Here is a 20,699-nt window from a genome sequence, read left to right on the forward strand (position 1 = left end):
CAAGATCGCCGACTCGCCGGATCCACCTCGACAGCGACTCCACCGCGTCATCAGATCCACGAGCTCGTCGCGATCAGCGCCAAGTTCTTCACGAACGACAGCAAGAAGACGCTCGTACTCGCATCGAGCGCCGAAGAGAAGCGCGACGTCAATCAGACCAGCGCGCTGGGCCCTCTGTCGACATGCATGCGCCAGGGGAACCAGGCGACTTGCCGTACGCGGTAGGTTGCCCTGCGTTCACCCGTGAGTTGCGGCAAGTCCAGTGGCCTAGTATGAAGAATTTCAAGCCAGACGTACCAGAGAAGTACGACGGCAAGTCGCATCCGTCGGAGTTCCTCAGCATCTACACCATCGCGGTGCAGGCTACCGGGGGGCGGGACGACAAGATCCTTACCAACTACTTCCCGCTGGTGCTCAAGCCCAACGTCTGGTCCTGGCTCATGCACTTGCCGGACAACTCCATATCCTCCTGGGCAGACCTATGCCATCAGTTTGTCGGCGCCTTTACAGGCGACCACAAACCTCATGGCCAAGAGAGTGACCTTCATCTGCTAGCCCAGAAGGAAGGAGAGCCCCTGCGCAAGTACATTCAGAGATTCAGCCGTGTACAGCACAACATCCCAGATGTCCACCCTGCCGCGGTCATCAGCGCGTTCCATCAGAACGTGCGTAACCGCAGGATGCGGGAGGAGATGGCGATGTGCAAAATCAGAGACGTCAGTGAGCTGTATGCCCTGGCCGACAAGTGTGCACGTGCTGAAGAAGGGAGGAAACTCCCCGAAGAGAATATAGGAGCAGGAGGATCTGACAGTGAGGATGCTGCCCCGGCAAAGAAAAACCGGCGGCGGAACAGGAAGAAGAAAGGCAAAGATGTGCTAGTCGTTGAGCAGTCCGGCAAAGAAGGTGGCGCCCAGAAAGCCAAAGTTGGTAGCTCCGGCAAGGAGATTGCCGCATGCACCAACCGCCAGGCTGTGGCTGTCGCCGACAAGCAGGACGGCACCGACAAGCAGTACTGCAAGATTCACCGCACCAAGGGCCATGACCTCCAGAGCTGCAAGAAGGTCGAGCAGCTTGTCCAGCAGCAAAAGGCTGAGTACGAGCGACGAGACAAGGAGAGGGCCCAAGGAAGAGCTGGAGAATCCGGCAAGAAGCGCGCCGGCCGGGGAGGACGCTGCGGCAAGGCCAAGCAGCGGCAAGGAGACAGACCTCCCTGCGGCCGCGACAAGGATGAAGATGACGACGATGATGAAGACATGGATGATGTTGAGACCAGCGAACAGGAGTTCCAGAAAGCCACAGAGGTCTTGTGCGTTGACGGCGGTGCTTCTCTGCATACTTCACACCGCCAACTCAAGCAGTGGGTGCGGGAAGTCAATGCAGCGGAACCACCTGTCGAGTCACGCAAGCTTCTGAAATGGTCCAGCACGCCTATCATCTTTGATATCGAGGATCACCCTGATCGCACAACTGCGGTCGGGTGCTTGCCGATGTTGGTTTCACCAACTATCCGCAACCTCAAGGTCACTAAGATGCTAGTTGACGGCGGGGCCGGCCTGAACCTGATCTCCTCCGTTGTACTCCAGAAACTCCAGATCCCTGACAGCGAGCTTGAAGAAACCGGCACATTCCAAGGAATTAACCCGGGAAGGAGCAAGCCGAAGGGGAAGGTCACGTTGCCAGTAACATTTGGCAGCAAACTCAACTTCAGGACTGAGAGGGTCACTTTTGACATTGCCGATATTCCGTTGCCTTACAATGGGATACTTGGCCGTCCAGCACTCGCCAAGTTCATGGCAGCCTCTCACTACGCATACAACATGCTGAAGATGCCAGGCCCGATAAGCGTCATCTCTGTCCCCGGCGACAAGAAGGATGCTCTTATCTGCGCTGACAAGATCTACCGGGAAGCCGCAGCCGCAACAGACCGCAAGTCACTTGCCGTTGAAGCTCCCGGGGGGAAGAAGAAGACCAAGTCCGGCAAGAGTTCTGATGCCCACTCCGGCAAGCGCACCTCTTCGGAGTGCTGCGCTGCCGTCGAGGACGCACCATCGAGCTCCACCGGCAAGTGTAAGAAGACAATGGCGGCTCCGCCAGAGACGAAGAAGGTGTCTGCCAAGGAGGACGACACTGGTGGTACCATCACCATCAGTGCCACTCTCGAACCTAAATAGGAAAGCACGCTCATTGCTTTCCTGCGGGCGAATGTCGACGTGTTTGCATGGCAACCGTCTGACATCCCCGGTGTTCCCAGGAAAGTAATTGAGCACCACCTTGCCGTTTGTCCTCATGCATGGCCCGTCAAGCAGAAGGTCAGGAAGCAAGCAGTGGAGCGCCAAGAATTTATTGCAGAAGAGATCAAGAAATTGGAAGCAGCAGGCCTTGTCAGAGGAGTGCTCCATCCTACGTGGTTGGCCAATCCTGTAGTCGTGCGCAAGGCGAACGGGAAATGGAGACTTTGTATCGATTTTACCGATGTTAACAAAGCTTGTCCCAAAGACCCATTTCCTTTGCCGCGCATTGACCAGATTGTTGACTCCACAGCCGGATGTGATTTGCTTTCATTTCTTGACGCATACTCAGGATACCATCAAATCTTCATGGCAGAAGAGGATGAGGAGAAGACCGCATTTATTACTCCATGTGGCACGTACTGTTTCATACGGATGCCTTTCGGATTAAAAAATGATGGTTCAACATTTGCAAGAGTAGTCCATGTCGCTCTCGAGCCACAAATACACAGAAATGTGGAAGCCTATATGGATGATATAGTGGTCAAGAGCAAGGACAAGGCAACTCTGATTCAAGATTTAGACGAGACCTTTGCAAATCTGCGCAAGATCAGCCTCAAGCTCAACCCAGAGAAGTGTGTGTTTGGAGTCCCCTTCGGCAAGCTTCTCGGGTTCTTCGTGTCTCAGCGGGGAATTGAAGCCAATCCCGACAAGATTAAGGCCATTGAGCAGATTGAAGCACCAAAGCGCGTCAAGGATGTACAAAGACTTGCCGGTTGCGTGGCTGCTCTCAGCAGGTTTATCTCTAGGTCTGCTGAGCGCGCCCTGCCGTTTTTCAAATTATTGAAAAAGGCAAGTCCAATGAAATGGACTCCGGAAGCGGAGGCTGCGCTGCAAGACTTGAAGAGATACCTGTCCTCCCCTCCAATACTTGTCGCACCTAAGCCGCAAGAGAAGTTGCTGCTATATATAGCGGCAACCAATCAAGTGGTTAGTGATGCGTTAGTAGCAGAGAGGGAGGCAGATGACGAGCCAGCAACCCCGGCAAGCACATCCAGCGACAAGCAGGGGGCTTCCCCAACAAGCTCTGGTCCCGACAAGGATGGGTATGCGCAGGCGCGTGAAGAGATACAGAATAGAATGGTGCAGCACCCAGTTTACTTTGTCAGTTCCCTTCTGCAGGGGGCTAGGTCAAGGTACTCTGGCGTGCAGAAATTGCTTTTCGGCCTTCTCATGGCCTCGAGAAAGCTGCGCCATTACTTCCAAGCACATGAAATCACAGTTGTCACTCGCTTTCCGCTGAAGAGGATACTACAGAATCCAGAAGCGACAGGCAGGATTGTTGAGTGGGCACTGGAACTGTCAAGCTTTGGCCTCAAGTTTGAAAGTACTTCAACTATCCAAAGCAGAGCATTGGCAGATTTCATAGCAGAATGGACGCCAACACCAGATGAAGAAATTCCAGAAATGAGCATCCCCGTCAAGGAAGCAAGCAAAGAGTGGCTGATGTACTTTGATGGTGCCTTTTCGCTCCAAGGCGCCGGCGCTGGCGTGCTGCTTGTCGCACCCACCGGAGAGCACCTCAAGTACGTAGTCCAGATGCACTTTCCCAAGGAGCAAGCAACTAACAACACTGCAGAGTATGAAGGCTTGCTTGCCGGTCTCAGAATTGCGGCATACCTTGGGATTAAGAAGCTCATTGTCAGGGGTGACTCACAGCTTGTCGTCCGCCAAGTAAACAAGAGCTATCAGAGTCCGTTGATGGAAGCCTACGTCGACGAAGTGAGAAAGCTAGAAGAGCACTTTGACGGCCTACAAATGGAGCATGTTCCAAGAGCTCAGAACGCCATTGCCGATGGCCTGTTGAAGTGCGCCGCACTTAAGTTACCTGTGGAACCAGGGATCTTTGTGCTCAAGCTGACTCAACCGTCTGTAACGCCATCAACTGGACAGAGCAAGAAGAGGAAATTGATTTCTGGTGACTATTTTCCGGCAAAGCTTCCCGGAGCCGCCGCCAAGAAGGTCTCCAAGATCAACACCAAGAGCGCTGAGGAGCAGTCTGCTCCGGCAAGCCCTAAGGTTTGTTCCGTTGAAGCAGAGGCTCCCGATAAGTTTTGCTCCGGCAAGCTTGTTGGGGAACGTCAAGCTCCGGCAGAGCCGCAGGTTTTCGCCGTAGAAGCAGATGTTCCCGCAGCAGTAGATTTGCCTTTAGTCCTTGTTGTCGAGCCACAAGCTCCAGCATGGGCGCAACAGATTGTCCGTTTCCTTCAGACAGGAGAACTTCCCGAAGAGCAAGAAGAAGCGGAAAGAGTAGCCCGGCAGTCAAGTATGTACCAGTTTGTCGACAAGACACTGTACAGAAGAAGACTCAACGGTGTGAAATTGAAGTGTATTCACCGGGAAGACAGACAAAAGCTGTTGGCAGAGATACCTGGAGGCATATGTGGTCACCACATTGGCGCAAGAACACTTGTCGACAAAGCGTTCCGGCAAGGTTTCTTTTGGCCGACAGCCCTCCAGGATGCAACTGCACAAGTAACCAAGTGTGAAGCGTGCCAGTTCCATTCCAAGCAGATACACCAACCAGCTCAAACTCTCCAGACGATCCCTTTATCCTGGCCATTTTCGGTCTGGGGGCTCGACATCCTCGGCCCCTTTCCCCGAGCAGTCGGGGGCTTTGAGTACTTGTACGTTGCAATCGACAAGTTCACAAAGTGGCCGGAAGTGGAACCAGTGAGGAAGGTGGCAGCACAGTCAGCAGTCAAGTTCTTTAGGTCGATTGTTTGCCGCTTCGGGATCCCTAACAGGATAATCACCGACAACGGTACGCAATTCACGAGCCGCACCTTCATGAAGTACGTCCAAGATCTTGGCGCCAAGGTCTGCTTCGCTTCTGTTGCTCACCCGAGAAGCAACGGTCAAGCGGAGAGGGCAAATGCTGAAGTGCTGCGCGGGCTCAAGACCAGGACTTTCGACAGGCTGCACAAGTGCGGAAGAAACTGGATCGAGGAGCTGCCGGTGGTTCTTTGGTCGATCAGAACGGCGCCAAATCGAGCCACTGGCCAGACACCTTTTGCTCTAGTCTATGGAGCAGAGGCAGTTATCCCCACGGAACTCATATACGGGTCACCTCGAGTGCTCGCTTATGATGAGCTCGAGCAAGAGCAGCTGCGACAAGATGACGCGCTGCTCCTTGAGGAAGACCGTCTTCAGGCTGCTGTGCGAGCTGCTCGCTACCAGCAAGCTTTGCGCCGCTACCATAGCCGCAAAGTTAACGCCAGAAGTCTCGAGGAAGGCGACCTTGTTCTTCGGCGTGTTCAGTCCGCCAAGAATTCCAACAAGTTGATGCGGAAGTGGGAAGGCCCTTACCGGGTGAAACGAGTCACTAGGCCTGGCGCTGTCCGCCTTGAGACCGAAGATGGCATTCCGGTGAGCAACTCCTGGAACATTGAGCATCTTCGTAAGTTTTACCCGTAAGGCGCGGTTGCCGGAACCTGTTCCGGCAACCACCTTTTGTACAAGTCTTGCCGCTGTTGCATGTAATCCTTTGTACAAAGCCGGGCGCAGACCCCGTGCATAAGTAAAGCTCATGTGCTACGCACATTTTGTCATTTTCATGCTTTCTATTTTTTTGGCATATATGATCTGACACTTTGTGCAGCACCTACTCCACGGTAAGCAATAACGAGCCGTAAGGCTCCGTATCTTTATTTTCTCTTCTTTCTTTTTTCTCAAGGAAAGGAAGGTTCCCCTCGCTCACAAGTTTTCCGGGGGGAAAGAAGAAGATAATGGTATGGACCAGGCGTCGTTCAAGAAAGTTTTGCATTACCGGGAAGCAGACAACAGAAAAGCTAAGTTGCCAAAGTTTGAGCAATTAGATTTTTTAAAAATTTTAAAGTTATCACCCTTGAACGACCGCACTTTGTATGGAAAACCTGTGTGCGGAGGAACCAACTCGTAGCTAGTTGCGCCCTTACTTTGTTTCGAGTCCGCTCAACAACTTAAGTGAGCTGCAACTAGTTGCGACAAGGTTTCTTGTCGGTAGCGGCACCGCCAGCAGGCTGCTGACGTCCCGCACTCAGCGCTCGCGGCTCAGGTGCCTGCACCGACAAGTTCCCTAAAAGCATAGGGTAAAAAGACATACAAAGGGAGGAATCAAGTAAAGGGAATGACATTGCAATCATTACCCAGAATAAAGTTATATTACAAAGATAGCTTGTCGCAGCTCTAACAGATTGTTTTCATAACATGATAAACAGCGACAAGGAAATAAGAAATGGGCGGCCTAATCTACGCGATCGCCCTCGATCCTCTTGATCCCGCTCACCTTGTCCACAATGGGTGCGACAAGGGCCTTGAGCGCCTCCAGATCAGCATCCGGCGGCAGGGTCTTGAGGACGTTGGTGAGGTTGAGGCCCGGGTTGCGAAAGACCACCTTCACCAGCACCTTCTGGAGGGCTCCCGCGCAGATCTTGCGCGACTCGTCGGCCAGCTGCTTTGGGATCCTCTCCCGGAGTCGCTGGAGGGCCGTCACCACGCCCTTGAAGAATAAGACGAGCTTGGTGCTGGGTTGGAGGTTCTCGTCGGAGGGATACCCGAGGTCCTCCATCCCCAGCTGCGCCAGCTCCTTGTCAATATCTGCGGCAGCACTCACGAGGCTCTCCGTCCAGTGCTCCATATTCTCCCTGAAGGCATTCTGGGTGGCGGCAACGCTTTCCAACAGCGCCTTGTCGGCCTTGATCTCTTCTTTCAAGGCCGCCTCCTGCTTCTTGGCGCCGTCCAGTGTCTTGGTCAAAGTGGTCAGCTTCAACTCAAGATTCGCGTTGGAGTCCTTGGCGGCACTGAGCTCTTTGCCCTTCTCGGCGAGATCGGCCTCTAGCTGCGCCACCTTTGTCTCCAACTCCTTCTTGGCGGCCTCGGCGGCTGCGGCAGCATCCTCCGCCTGCTTAAGGGCTCCGCCGAGTTTTTCCTCGCGCACGGCAAGCTCCTCCTCGTGGGCGTCAAGATTGACCTTCCGCTGCGCCAGCTCGCCCTCCTCCGCGGATAGCTTCACAGCGGCAAGCCGCTGCTGCTCTTCGACTTCGGCCTTCTCGAGGAGGAAGGCCTTCTGCGCTTCGTCGAGTTGCTCCCACTCCTCTACCAAGGACCGACGAGCTTCCTGGTGGAAGCCCCCGAGCTCTTTCGCGCGCTTCTCGATATCTGCTCCCGCCTTCGCGACAAGTGCCTCGCGGGATTCCAGCTTGGCTTGCCGCGCGCGGTAGAGCGACACTAACTTCCGCAGCAGCCGCTCTTCTTCGGGCTCGTTGCTGCTGCTGCTTGGCGCGTCAACCAGCGTCAGCCCCGCGGAGGCGAGCACCTCCCCGTCGAAGATCTCCCCCTCGACCGGCGCCCTGGAGCTTGACACCCAGGGGAGGTTGATGAAGACGCCTTCGCCGGCCTTCAGGTAGACGCCTGGCTGGGGCTCTTCGGAGCCTGGCGCTGCGGCAGCGGCGGACGGGTCGGCGGTCGGTGTAGCGCCTGGCGCTCCTGCGGCCTCAGGGCCGTCAGTGCGATCGCCAAACTCCTCGCCAGTTGCTGCGGCGGCAGCCTTGGCGGCCTCTGCGCCGGCGGGATCGTCAGCGCCGGCCGCTTCTTCGGCGGCAACCTCGGTCTCCATCGGCTCCACAGCAGATGGGTCTGGCAGCCGGAAAGGGGAGAAGAGTCAAGCAAATATTCAACAAGAAGAACCCAAGGAAAGTTTCGAAGCAAGAGGAGTACCTGTGCCGGGTTCTGCAGTCGTGGTCTCCACCGTCGGGGGGCCGCAGGCGCTCTCCCTTGCCGGAGACTTCTCCCTTACCGGGAAGCCCTCCCTTGCCGGAGAATTCTCCCTTGTCAGGGGATTCTCCCTTGGCTCCTGGTGGGGCTGCTCTGCTCCTACACAAATCAGCAATCAAATATCAGCAAAGACAGAGTATCCATGCGCACCTCACAAGCGGAAAGCAAACCATATACTTACGCTGGGGGCTGCTCTGGAGAAAAGTTGCCGGGTCCGGCAAGGTTGTCTCGGGCACACTTCCTGCTGTCACAGTTGGTTCGTCCTCGATGACAATCACCGGGACCTTGGCCCTCTTCGCTGCTCTCTGGGCCAAAGTCCTAAAGAGGAACAAGTTCAGAGAAAAGCAAATGAGATACCAGACAAACGTCAAGAATTGAAGAACAGCAAGTACAGCAAGAGAAGCTTACTCTTCTTCTTCTTCCTCGTCGGAGCTGAACGCGGAGAAGTCGAAGTCCGGCGCGCGCCCGGCGCGAGGAGGCAGAGGAGAAGCTTCCCTTGGCCGCTTGGCGGGAGCAGTGGCGGCGGTCTGAGATGACCCCGCTCCAGCTATCGTCGTGGCATGAGAAGCGGCAGGAACAGAAGCGGTGGTCCGGGAGGGCCCCGCTCCAGTTTTCGTCGCAGTGTGAGATGCTCCCGTGGCAACAGTGTTTGCCGCGGTGGAGCGTGTCACGCGGCGCGGCGACTGTTGACCCGCTTGCCGCTCCGCTACATCCCCGGCCTTGCGGAGACGCCTTCTTGGTGGAGATGGAGGCTCTGCTTGCGGCGAGCTGTCCGAAGATGAAGTGGAAGACGAGTTGATCTCCAGCGAGCCGCTCGTATCCTTGGCGGGCTCGCTCGACTCGACGTTCTGCCTGGCAAGCTCTTTCTCGCCGGCAGGCTCCCTTTGCTCGGCACGGCTTGCCGCCTCTGCTGCATCTGCCTCCTCCACGGTGAATCCAAATTCGCCCGCGGCTGCGGCTGCCGCCGCCTCTTCCAGCCTAGTGGCGATGAGTGCCATCTCCGCATCGGTGGTGTTGCGGGTGAGGCCGTCCTTCTCGTCGGAGCGGATCAGCACTTCTACCAAGTCATCGAAGAACTGCTGCACGACGTCGTCTGCAGGCTCCTGCCAAGTTGGCAAAATTCCATGCGAGTCGCACTCCGGCATCATTGCACGGATGCGGTCGAGAGAGGAATTGTTGCACAACGGAACGACACCCCCCGGCAACCTGAACACTTCGGGATGTTGGGGGTCATACTTGAACAGTTCTTGGAGCATCGCGTTGAGCTCCAGAACAATAAAGTTGTAGTTGAGGCCCGGCCGCAGCCTCATGATATCCGCCGCATTCTTGAACTCCCAAGTGGGTCTCCCCCGTTCCTGCAGGGGGGCGATGCGGCGGCGAAGAAAATCTGCGCCAACGGCGCCTACAGTGAGCCCGGCAAGCCTGAGGCGCAGGATCCGGGTGACAGCAATCTTCAGCCTGTCGTCTTCCGGGGCAACGTCACTCCAATCGCTGCCGCGTGCTACTGGGGTTTGGCGCCGGGTGGTGAATGGCTGCGGGTTCTCCTCGTCAATCCAGCACCAGTCTGCCCTCCACTCCTCCCACTTGCCGCGGAATTCTCCCTCCAGATAAGTTTCCTTCTTGCCGGCCCTTGAGATCCAGGCGATTCCGCCGAATAGAGGCTCTCCTCTCTCTACTCGGGGTATGAAGAAGTGGCGAAAGAGGGCTACATTGGGATGGACTCCGACAAAGTTTTCGCAGAGATGTGCGAAAACTGCCATGGTCAGAACGGCATTGGGGGTGAAGTCAAGGAGGTGGAATCCATAGGTATTCATGATGTCGCAAAAGAATTCAGAGAAAGGCGGGCAGAGCCCGCAGTAGAAGAACAAAGCGAAGAAAGGGTATCCATTTGGAGCCTTCTTCCAAGCGGCGGCGGGGAGTACCTTCATGCGCGGATGCGCTCGTGTCTCCGCCGACCAGAAGAGGTAGTAGTTCTCCCTCAGCTCCTTCGCGGCAAGCTTGGGGGGGAGACTGCCCGCTCCTTCCGCAGCGCCGCAAGCCGCTGCGCCTCGGTCGACTTCACGACCTTCCCCTTGTCGGCTTTTGGAGCCATGGCGAAAGTAGTGGAGGAGGTCGGCGGCGTTGGTGATGCTGGTGGCGATGGGGGGCGGAGCGCTGCTCTCTTTCGGCTTTGGGAAGACGAGGGAGCGGCGGAGATTTCTGAGATTGGAAGCAGCAACGGGCGAATGGGCGGACTGCCCCTGTTTCCCCTGCTTATAAAGAGGGAGGGGGCGGACGTTCCGCATTTCCGAATAAAGTAACCACCCACCATCCCTCCCACGACGCCGCATTCAACGCGTGCCGTTCGGGGAGGGCGCGGTGGATACGGAGAAAGATATGGCGTAACCTAGGCCGCGCGTGCCCATGCCCTATTTTGGGCCTGGCCCAACAGCGCTCGGCACCGTGTATGGCCCAGGCCCGGGGGCTCCTGTCGGTGTACTAGAGTAGGGGTACCCTAGTATCCCGAACTTGTGCACGGGCAGTCGCAGCATCCCGCGGCAAGGCTTGCCGGGTGACCGCCAAGGTCCTCCGTGGTTCCTTTGGAGCCGTTCAAGAACAAAGTATCCAAGTCAAGACCCCGGCAAGAGGAGCTTGCCGGGAAGGCTAACCAAGGCACTTCAAGACCCCGGCAAGAGGAGCTTGCCGGGAAGGCCACCCAAGGCATCTCAAGGAACTTGCCGCGGCGCGCCATGCGTCCCGGCAAGGCCCGGTGAGCGACAAGCTCCCGGACGCGACAAGACAACGACCGCAGCAAGGCGCTTGCCACGGCAAGTCACCACTCCGTGCCCGCGCTCCAGCACATCCACAAACGTGTCGCTCTGGGACCCTTCCCAGCGTACGTGGCGGGAGGCTGTGCAGCCAGCGGTGAGCAGTGGCAAGCGGCGCTGACAAGATTGCCGTCGTGGCGAGCGGTGGCGTCCCTGACGGTCCCTTTTACACTGTTTAGGCGAGGCAGACGGGCATTTAAGGCCCTTGTCCCCTGCCGTCAGGGTTAGGTATGATACACTGTAGCAGGTAGCTGTACCAACCGCATCACCTTTCCCTTTTTGCCCTTGTCTACGTTGCCACCTGTCGGTGACCCCTTGAGCATATAAAAGGAGGCCCATGCGCAACATAGAGGGGGGTTTGAACACTCACGCTCGGTCTCGTTAACTGCTGGTGTGTACTGTAGCACTCCGCGCTCCCGAGCAAGAACTCAATACAAACCACAAAGTAGGAGTAGGGTTTTACGCATCCGTGCGGCCCGAACCTGGGTAACTGCTCGTGTGTTTCACCTCGATCCGCTCTTTGCACGACCTCCGCCCCCGCCGAACCGAAAGGGACTCGGCCCGCCGGTCCCATAGGTGTTCGTGGATCAGTCCCCCGACACTCATTGATATCATGCTTAGGTGGAATAGATCTAAGTTTCAAAGAATCAACATCAAGAGCAATTCTATCAACGTTCCTAGAAAAATCATCAATCTTAAGCAATTTTTCTTCAATCATAGCATTAAAATTCTTTTGCGAAGAAATAAATTCTTTAATATTAGATTCAAAATCAGAGGGCATCTTATTATAATTTCCATAAGAATTGTTGTAGGAATTACCATAATTATTAGAGGGATTACTAGGATAAGGCCTAGGATTGAAATTTCCTCTATACGCGTTGTTACCAAAATTGTTCCTACCAACAAAATTCACATCCATAGATTCATTATTATTCTCAATCAAAGTAGACAAGGGCACATCATTAGGATCAGAAGAAACACTCTTATTAGCAAATAATTTCATAAGTTCATCCATCTTTCCACTCAAAACATTAATTTCTTCTATCGCATGCACCTTTTTAGTAGTAGATCTTTCAGTATGCCATTGAGAATAATTAACCATAATATTATCTAGGAGTTTAGTAGCTTCTCCTAAAGTGATTTCCATAAAAGTGCCTCCCGCGGCCGAATCTAAAAGATTTCTAGAAGGAAAATTCAATCCGGCATAAATTTTTTGTATAATCATCCACAAATTTAAAACATGAGTAGGGCAATTACGTATCATTAATTTCATTCTCTCCCAAGCTTGTGCAACATGTTCATGATCAATTTGTTTAAAATTCATAATATCGTTTCTAAGAGAGATGATCTTAGCGAGAGGAAAATACTTAGAGATGAAAGCATCTTTGCACTTGTTCCATGAATCAATACTATTTTTAGGCAAAGATGAAAACCAAACTTTAGCACGATCTCTAAGTGAAAAAGGAAATAGCTTCAATTTAACAATATCATTATCGACATCTTTTTTCTTTTGCATGTCACACAAATCAACGAAGCTATTAAGATGGGTAGCGGCATCTTCACTAGGAAGGCCGGAGAACGGATCTTTCATGACAAGATTCAACAAAGCAGTATTAATTTCACAAGATTCAGCATCGGTAAGAGGAGAAATCGGAGTGCTATGGAAATCATTGTTGTTGGTATTGGTGAAGTCACACAATTTAGTATTATCTTGAGCCATCGTGACAAACAAGCAATCCAAAACACAAGCAAACAAAAAGCAAACGGGCAAAAGAGGCAAATAGAGAGAGATAGGATAGAGAGAGAGAGAGGGCGAATAAAACGGCAAGGCTGAAGTGGGGGAGAGGAAAACGAGAGGCAAATGGCAAATAATGTAATGCGGGAGATAGGGATTGTGATGGGTACTTGGTATGTTGACTTTTGCGCAGACTCCCCGGCAACGGCGCCAGAAATTCTTCTTGCTACCTCTTGAGCACTGCATTGGATTTCCCCGAAGAGGAAGGGATGATGCAACAAATTAGCGTAAGTATTTCCCTCAGTTTTTGAGAACCAAGGTATCAATCTAGTAGGAGGCTACGCTCGAGTCCCTCGTACCTACACAAAAACAATAGCTCAACACAACCAACGCGCTTAGGGGTTGTCAATCCCTCCATGGTCACTTACGAAAGTGAGATCTGATAGAGATGATAAATAATATTTTTAGTATTTTTGGTATAGAGATGCAAAGTAAGAAGTAAAAGCAAAGTAAAAGCAAAGCAATAATAAAGTGATGGAGATTGATATGATGAGAAAGAGACCCGGGGGCCATAGGTTTCACTAGTGGCTTCTCTCAAGAGCATAAGTATTCTACGGTGGGTGAACAAATTACTGTTGAGCAATTGACAGAATTGAGCATAGTTATGAGAATATCTAGGTATGATCATGTATATAGGCATCACGTCCAAGACAAGTAGGCCGAAACGATTCTGCATCTACTACTATTACTCCACTCATCGACCGCTATCCAGCATGCATCTAGAGTATTAAGTTAAAAGCAGAGTAACGCCTTAAGCAAGATGACATGATGTAGAGGGATAGTTTCATGCAATATGATAAAAACCCCATCTTGTTATCCTCGATGGCAACAATACAATGCATGCCTTGCTGCCCCTTTTGTCACTGGGAAAGGACACCGCAAGATTGAACCCAAAGCTAAGCACTTCTCCCATGGCAAGAAAAACCAATCTAGTAGGCCAAACCAAATTGATAATTCGAAGAGACTTGCAAAGATAACCAATCATACATAAAAGAATTCAGAGAAGATTCAAATATTATTCATAGATAGACTGGATCATAAACCCACAATTCATCGGTCTCAACAAACACACCGCAAAAAGAAGATTACATCGAATAGATCTCCATGAGAGAGGGGGAGAACATTGTATTGAAATCCAAAAAGAGAGAAGAAGCCATCTAGCTACTAACTATGGACCCGTAGGTCTGAAGTAAACTACTCACACTTCATCGGAGGGGCTTGGATGATGATGTAGAAGCCCTCCGTGATCGATGCCCCCTCCGGCGGAGCTCCGGAACATGCCCCAAGATGGGATCTCGTGGATACAGAAAGTTGCGGCGGTGGAATTAGGTTTTTGGCTCCATCCCCGATCGTTTGTGGGTACGTGGATATATATAGGAGGAAGAAGTACGTCGGTGGAGCTTCGAGGGGCCCACGAGGCAGGGGGCGCGCCCTAGGGGGGGCGCCCTCCACCCTCTTGACCACCTCGTTGCTTTCTTGACGGAGGGTTCAAGTCTCCTGGATCTTATCTGATGAGAAAATCACGTTTCCGAAGGTTTCATTCCATTTGGACTCCGTTTGATATTCCTTTTCTTCGAAACCCTAAAACAGGCAAAAAATAGCAATTCTGGGCTGGGCCTCCGGTTAATAGGTTAGTCCCAAAAATAATATAAAAGTGGAAAATAAAGCCCAATAATGTCTAAAACAGTAGATAATATAGCATGGAGCAATCAAAAATTATAGATACGTTGGAGACGTATCAAACCTTCATATATATATATGTCCGAATCTAGTGACCCGTAAAGGTATGCGGTCACGACGTCCATCAATTGCATAGATAGACGATTTTGCACTGCCAAGGATATAAGATATCGAAAAGTGGTTGCACTCATTACTGGAGAATATGTTTCAGTGAAATCAATGCCGGGTTTCTGCGTGAAACCTTGTGCTACGAGCCTTGCTTTATATCTCACCACCTCATTGTTCTCATTCCGTTTCCGGAGAAAAACCCATTTGAATCCCACAGGGAAAACACTGGGAGGTGTAGGTATTGCTTCAGTGAATACCTTTCTTTTGTTAAGCGAGGCAATTTCTGCTTGGACTGCATCCTTCCATTTAGGCCAGTCAGAGCGCTTTTGGCACTCAACGATAGACCTTGGATCATGATCAGTGAGAAGGGTATCTGCAATCTTTTCAGCAAAAAATATGTCAATAGTCATAGTCTTATGGTCAAATTAGGTTTTTGGCTCTGTCCCCGATCGTTTGGGGGTACGTGGATATATATAGGAGGAAGAAGTACGTCGGTGGAGCTTCGAGGGGCCCACGAGGCATGGGGCACGCCCTAGGGGGGCGCCCTCCACCCTCATGACCACCTCGTGGCTTTCTTGACGGAGGGTCCAAGTCTCCTGGATCTTATCTGATGAGAAAATCATGTTTCCGAAGGTTTCATTCCGTTTGGACTCCGTTTGATATTCCTTTTCTTCGAAACCCTAAAACAGGCAAAAAAACAGCAATTCTGGGATGGACCTCCGGTTAAAAGGTTAGTCCCAAAAATAATATAAAAGTGGAAAATAAAGCCCAATAATGTCTAAAGCAGTAGATAATATAGCATGGAGCAATCAAAAATTATAGATACGTTGGAGACGTATCAAGCATCTCCAAGCTTAATTCCTGCTCGTCCTCGAGTAGGTAAATGATAAAAACAGAATTTTTGATGCGGAGTGCTACTTGGCATAATTTTAATGTAATTCTTCTTAATTGTGGTATGAATATTCAGATCCGAAAGATTGAAGACAAAAGTTCACATTGACATAAAAATGATAATACTTCAAGCATACTAACTAAGCAATTATGTCTTCTCAAAATAACATGGCCAAAGAAAGTTCATCCCTGCAAAATCATATAGTTTAGTCATGTTTCATTTTTGTCACACAAGAATGCTCTCATCATGCACAGCCCCAATGACAAGCCAAGCAATTGTTTCATACTTTAGTAATCTCAAACCTATAAACTTTCACGCAATATATGAGCGCGAGCCATGGACATAGCACTATGGGTGGAATAGAATATAATGAGGGGGGTTATGTGGAGAAGACAAAAAAGGAGAAAGTCTCACATCAACGAGGCTAATCGATGGGCTATGGAGATGCCCACCGATTGATGTTAATGCAAGGAGTAGGGATTGCCATGCAACGGATGCACTAGAGCTATAAATGTATGAAAGCTCAACAAAAGAAACTAGTGGATGTGCATCCAACTTGCTTGCTCACGAAGACCTAGGGCATTTGAGGAGGCCTGTTGTTGGAATATACAAGCCAAGTTCTATAATGAAAAATTCTCAGTAGTATATGAAAGTGATAATATGAGAGACTCTCTACTGTGAAGATCATGGTGCTACTTTGAAGCACAAGTGTGGTAAAAGGATAGTAATAGTGTCCCTTCTCTCTTTTTCTCTCATTTTTTTGGCCTTCTCTTTTTTTATGGCCTTTCCTTTTTGGGGGCCTTCTCTTTTTTTATGGCCTTTTTTATACCTCACTTGGGACAATGCTCTAATAATGATGATCATCACACTTCTATTTATTTACAACTCAATTATTACAACTCGATACTAGAACAAAGATGACTCTATATGAATGCCTCCGGCGGTGTACCGGGATATGCAATGAATCAAGAGTGACATGTATGAAAGAATTATGAACGGTGGCTTTGCCACAAATACTATGTCAACTACATGATCATGCTAAGCAATATGACAATGATGAATGTGTCATGATAAACGGAATGATGGAAAGTTGCATGGCAATATATCTCGGAATGGCTATGGAAATGCCATAATAGGTAGGTATGGTGGCTGTTTTGAGGAAGATATAAGGAGGTTTATGTGTGAAAGAGCATATCATATCACGGGGTTTGGATGCACCGGCGAAGTTTGCGCCAACTCTCAATGTGAGAAAGGGCAATGCACGGTACCGAAGAGGCTAGCAAGGATGGAAGGGTGAGAGTGCGTATAATCCATGGACTCAACATTAGTCATAAAGAACTCACATACTTATTGAAAAAATCTACAAGTCATCAAAAACCTCGGCACTACGCGCATGCTCCTAGGGGGGTAGATTGGTAGGAAAAGACCATCGCTCGTCCCAGACCGCCACTCATAAGGAAGACAATCAAATAACACCTCATGCTTCAAATTTGTTGCATAACGTTTACCATACGTGCATGCTACGGGACTTGCAAACTTCAACACAAGTACTTCTCAATTTCACAACTACTCAACTAGCATGACTTTGATATTATTACCTCCATATCTCAAAACAATCATCAAGCATCAAACTTTTCTTAGTATTCAACACACTCATACGAAAGTTTTATTATTAATCTTGCATACCAAGCATATTAGGATTTTAAGCAAATTACCATGCTATTAAGACTCTCAAAATAATCTAAGTGAAGCATGAGAGATCAATAGTTTCTATAAAAACAAATCCACCACCGTGCTCTAAAAGATATAAGTGAAGTACTAGAGCAAAACTATAAACCTCAAAAGATATAAGTGAAGCACATAGAGTATTCTATCAAATTCCAAATCATGTATGGTTCTCTCAAAAGGTGTGTACAGCAAGGATGATTGTGGCAAACTAATAAGCAAAGACTCAAATCATAAAAGACGCTCCAAGCAAAACACATATCATGTGGTGAATAAAAATATAGCTCCAAGTAAAGTTACCGATAGAAGTAGACGAAAGAGGGGATGCCTTCCGGGGCATCCCCTAGCTTTGGCTTTTAGGTGTCCTTGGATTATCTTGGGGGTGCCATGGGAATCCCCAAGCTTAGGCTCTTGCCACTTCTTGTTCCATAATCCATCAAATCTTTACCCAAAACTTGAAAACTTCACAACACAAAACTTAAAGTAGAAAATCTCGTGAGCTCCGTTAGCGAAAGAAAACAAAATACCACTTCAAGGTACTGTAATGAAATCATTCTTTATTTATATTGGTGTTATACCTACTGTATTCCAACTTCTCTATGGATTATAAACTATTTTACCATCCATAGATTCATAAAAATAAGCAAACAACACACAAAAACAGAATCTGTCAAAAACAGAACAGTCTGTAGTAATCTGTAGCTAGCGCAAGATATGGAACCCTAAAAATTCTAAAATAAATTGCTGGACGTGTTGAATTTATCTATTAATCATCTGAAAAAATAATTAACTAAATAACACTTTCCAAATAAAAATGACAGCAGTTCTCGTGAGCGCTAAAGTTTCTATTTTTTACAGCAAGTTCAACAAGACTTTCCCCAAGTCTTCCCAACGGTTCTACTTGGCACAAACACTAATTAAACACAAAAAACACAACCAAAACAGAGGATAAATAATTTATTTATTACTAAACAGGAACAAAAATCAAGGAATAAAAATAAAATTGGGTTGCCTCCCAACAAGCGCTATCGTTTAACGCCCCTAGCTAGGCATAACAAGCAAGAATAGATCTAGGTATTGCCATCTTTGGTAGGCAATCCATAAGTGGCTCTCATGATAGATTCATATGGTAATTTTATTTTATTTCTTGGGAATTGTTCCATGCCCTTTTTAATGGAAATTGAAATCTAGTATTCCCTTCCTTCATATCAATAATTGGACCAACCGTTCTAAGGAAAGGTCTACCAAGAATAATAGGGCAAGAAGGATTGCAATCTATATCAAGAACGATAAAATCTACGGGCACATAATTACTATTAGCAACAATAAGAACATCATTAATTCTTCCCATAGGTTCCTTAATAGTGGAATCCGCAAGATGCAAGTTTAGAGAGCAATCATCAAAATCACGGAAATCTAGCAAATCACACAAAGTTTTGGGAATAGTAGAGACACTAGCACCCAAATCACACAAAGCATAAAAATCATAATTTTTATTTTTAATTTTAATAGTAGGTTCCCACTCATCATAAAGTTTTCTAGGGATAGAAACTTCCAATTCAAGTTTTTCTTCATAAGATTGCATCAACGATATGTTTAGTGAACGCTTTATTTTGACTATAAGCGTGAGGAGAATTTAGCACGGATTGCAACAAGGAAATACAATCAATCAAGGAGCAATTTTCATAGTTAAATTCCTTGAAATCCATAATAGTGGGTTTAGCAACATCTAGGGTTTTAATTTCTTCAATCCCACTTTTATCAAATTTAGCATCAAGATAAACAAATTCCGAATTCTTAGAACGCTTTCTAGGTAAAGGTGGATCATATTCAGTCCCATCATTATCATAATTAATATTGCAAAACAAAGATTTAATAGGGGACACATCAATAACTTTTAGATCTTCATCATTATTTTCATAGTAACTAGAAGAACACGCTTTTATAAAGGCATCTTTCTTAGCACGCATCCTAGCGGTTCTTTCTTTGCACTCGTCAATGGAAATTCTCATGGCTTTGAGAGACTCATTGATATCATGCTTAGGTGGAATAGCTCTAAGTTTCAAAGAATCAACATCAAGAGCAATTCTATCAACGTTCCTAGCCAAATCATCAATCTTAAGCAATTTTTCTTCAATCATAGCATTAAAATTCTTTTGCAAAGAAATAAATTCTTTAATATTAGATTCAAAATCAGAGGGCATCTTATTATAATTTCCATAAGAATTGTTGTAGGAATTACCATAATTATTAGAGGGATTACTAGGATAAGGCCTAGGATTGAAATTTCCTCTATACGCGTTGTTACCAAAATTGTTCCTACCAACAAAATTCACATCCATAGATTCATTATTATTCTCAATCAAAGTAGACAAGGGCACATCATTAGGATCAGAAGAAACACTCTTATTAGCAAATAATTTCATAAGTTCATCCATCTTTCCACTCAAAACATTAATCTCTTCTATCGCATGCACCTTTTTAGTAGTAGATCTTTCAGTATGCCATTGAGAATAATTAACCATAATATTATCTAGGAGTTTAGTAGCTTCTCCTAAAGTGATTTCCATAAAAGTGCCTCCCGCGGCCGAATCTAAAAGATTTCTAGAAGGAAAATTCAATCCGGCATAAATTTTTTGTATAATCATCCACAAATTTAAAACATGAGTAGGGAAATTACGTATCATTAATTTCATTCTCTCCCAAGCTTGTGCAACATGTTCATGATCAAGTTGTTTAAAATTCATAATATCGTTTCTAAGAGAGATGATCTTAGCGGGAGGAAAATACTTAGAGATGAAAGCATCTTTGCACTTGTTCCATGAATCAATACTATTTTTAGGCAAAGATGAAAACCAAACTTTAGCACGATCTCTAAGTGAAAAAGGAAATAGCTTCAATTTAACAATATCATTATCGACATCTTTTTTCTTCTGCATGTCACACAAATCAACGAAGCTATTAAGATGGGTAGCGGCATCTTCACTAGGAAGGCCGGAGAACGGATCTTTCATGACAAGATTCAACAAAGCAGTATTAATTTCACAAGATTCAGCATCGGTAAGAGGAGCAATCCGAGTGCTATGGAAATCATTGTTGTTGGTATTGGTGAAGTCACACAATTTAGTATTATCTTGAGCCATCATGACAAACAAGCAATCCAACACACGAGCAAACAAAAAGCAAACGGGCAAAAGAGGCAAATAGAGAGAGAGGGCGAATAAAACGGCAAGGCTGAAGTGGGGGAGAGGAAAACGAGAGGCAAATGGCAAATAATGTAATGTGGGAGATAGGGATTGTGATGGGTACTTGGTATGTTGACTTTTGCGCAGACTCCCCAGCAACGGCACCAGAAATTCTTCTTGCTACCTCTTGAGCACTGCATTGGATTTCCCCGAAGAGGAAGGGATGATGCAGCAAATTAGCGTAAGTATTTCCCTCAGTTTTTTAGAACCAAGGTATCAATCCAGTAGGAGGCTACGCTCGAGTCCCTCGTACCTACACAAAAACAACAGCTCAATACAACCAACGCGCTTAGGGGTTGTCAATCCCTTCACGGTCACTTACGAAAGTGAGATCTGATAGAGATGATAAATAATATTTTTAGTATTTTTGGTATAGAGATGCAAAGTAAGAAGTAAAAGCAAAGT

This window comes from Triticum urartu, chromosome 7A (assembly GCF_056163025.1).
Source record: "Triticum urartu cultivar PI428250 chromosome 7A, HENAU_Tu73, whole genome shotgun sequence".
Lineage (NCBI taxonomy): Eukaryota > Viridiplantae > Streptophyta > Magnoliopsida > Poales > Poaceae > Triticum > Triticum urartu.